Source organism: Engraulis encrasicolus, chromosome 20 (genome assembly GCF_034702125.1).
Source record: "Engraulis encrasicolus isolate BLACKSEA-1 chromosome 20, IST_EnEncr_1.0, whole genome shotgun sequence".
In the NCBI taxonomy this organism is placed as follows: domain Eukaryota; kingdom Metazoa; phylum Chordata; class Actinopteri; order Clupeiformes; family Engraulidae; genus Engraulis; species Engraulis encrasicolus.
In genome coordinates this window covers 3,695,150-3,697,649 of record NC_085876.1, presented here as the reverse complement: position 1 = coordinate 3,697,649, position 2,500 = coordinate 3,695,150, and the positions used below count along the sequence as shown (strand labels likewise).

The 2,500-nt window shown below is 40.0% G+C and overlaps 1 protein-coding gene across 1 annotated transcript in view; it reads left to right on the top strand.

Moving 5' to 3' along the window:
• csmd2 (CUB and Sushi multiple domains 2) overlaps window positions 1-2,500 on the top strand; it is a 551,148-nt gene that overhangs the window by 511,540 nt on the left and 37,108 nt on the right. The gene's annotated exons all lie outside the window — the stretch shown is intronic.

The window sequence follows — 2,500 nt, the reverse complement described above, 5'->3', positions numbered from 1 at the left end:
TTAATGTGAGGGTGTTAAAATCCAAATCGCATTAACAGGAAAGAAATGGCAACGTTTTTTGTGTGTGGTGCCCACTTTTCAAGGGATCAAAAGTAATCGGACAGTAGGCTGCTCAGCTATTCTCCAGTCAAATGTGTGTTATTCCCTTACTACACCATCACCAAGATGTCAACAAAAGGTCCTAGAGTTAATTTAAAGTGTTTCATTTGCATTTCCATATATTTTTACGGAATCTCCATGAGATCCTAAGTCCACCTGTCACTATCAGTGATGCAAGCCATCATAAGGTTGAAAAAAATCAAAAGAAGCCCATTTGAGAGATGGGAAACATTGAATATGATTAATTCAAGAGTTCAGAATATTGGAAAAAAGAAATTTCAGAGCAACACCAAATTACCTGGCAGACATGGAAAGCAAATGCTGTGAATGACAGACATTATTCTGTATGTGGTGAACAAAAACCCATCTCCCAGCAGTTGGCCAGATGTAGAACAGTGTCCAAGAGGACGGTGGATACATGTCCAAGGCAACAATCAAGAAAAAGATCAAGAACATTCAGGAACACTTCACCATAGGAAATACAGAGGGTTCACTAAAAGATGTAAATAATTGATTGCATCAGAAATAGCAATACCAGATTCGGCTTTGCCAAACAACGTCTAAAAAAGACTTTATAGGTCTTGAGCTACATCCTTTGGACAGAGGAGACAAAAATAATTGTGTACAAGAGTAATGGGAAGAGAAGAGTATAGAGAAGGATAGGAACTGCTCATGATTCAAAGCATAGAACCCAATCAGTGAATCATGGTGGTGGCCGTATCATGGTATGGGCATGCATATCTGTATTTATTGATGATGACTACAGACAAAAGCCACAGGATGAATTCTGAAGATCTTCAGGCTATATTATCATGTCATATTAAACCTAATGGTTCTGACCTCATTGGACAATGCTTCACAGTGCAGATGGACAATGACCCAAAGCTTCATGGGAAAGCCACTAAGCCATTTCTACCCCAAAAAAGTGGAATATTATGCAATGGCCCAGTCAATCACCTCACCTGAGTACCATTGAGCAAGCATTTCACTTGCTGGAGGCCAAACTGAAGGGAAAATACCCTAACAATAAGCAGGAACTGAAGACTGTTGTAATAGAGAGCTCACTATAGCATCACCAGGCATAAAACCCAGTGTCTATTGATGTCTATGGATTGCAAATTACAGGCTGTAACTGACTGGAAAGTATTTGCAACCAAATAATTAAAAATTGAACGTTTGATGTATAAATACTAGACTGTCCAATTACTTTTGGTCCTTTAAAAATTGGGATGCACTGATAGAAAATGTCATAATTCCCTCACAGTTCACCCGATTTGGACGCAAACACCCTCATATTAAAGCTGAAAGTCTGCTGTTAATGTACATCTCATTTGTTTAATCTCAAATCCATTGAGATGGTGTACAGCGCCAAAAAGATGAAAATTGTGCAGATGTCCAAATATTTATGGCCCTAACTGTAGATGCTCACAAGTTAGTCGATGCACCAGCTGAGTATGAGTCTGAAGACAGACACAGCCTGGCAAATGGGATTATAACGTGAAACGTATGGGCATTATGGCACTTCATAATCTTTGTTGCACTTTAAGTGGGATGGAGTGGGGGCTGAGGGGGCTCAAGCACTGGTGTCACTTTTACCTCTTGTGCACTTCACTTGAAAACCTCCCGCTAATGAGTGCTGTGCTCCAAACACAATTTCATTGCTTTCTTTGACAACGACAATAAACCATTGGATCTCTTGAATCTCTCTGTCTGTGGAACCAACGGTCAAAGTTCAGACCAGAGACACGAAAGTTTCAAACTACTGCATTCAACTGCCAGTAATGGCCGCTGCTCAGATAAAGATCTAACATGGGAAAAAAGCTTCTTACACACACATGGAAAAAAAAGCTTCTTACATGTCGAAGGACATGGTTTGCGTCCTTTTGGTTATCTGGCAAAGATTAGTGTAATTCACCTGGGAAAGATATTTTCAGCTGCCGGGTTGCTTCGCCTGGTAGCTTACTGGGCACATCTAATGGAAAAGGTCTGCACGGACCTTGTTTCTCCCAATGTCTACACATGTACTCTATCGAGTGCATTTCGAGTGTATTTCATTCCAAGGCTTTCATCCAGCCTTTCATAGCCAAACACTTGTCCCTGTGTGTTACTGTTAGTGTTAATATTAAAATAGCACAGTGTTGCGCTTTGATGTTGGACCCTTTGAGATTCATGTTAGGGCATAAAGAAACTAGCAGCATATATATTCATTATTATGGCTGTATTATTTATTTGGGAGAGACTGTTTTAGTGGTGAAAGTATTTATGGGAATATAAAGAACAGATGCTTATCTATTATTCAGGAGGAACATTAGCCGACTAGAAATATATCTCTCTCTCTCTTTCTCTCTCTCTGTCTCTCTCTCTCTCTCTCTCTCTCTCTCTCTCTCTCTCTCTCTCTCTC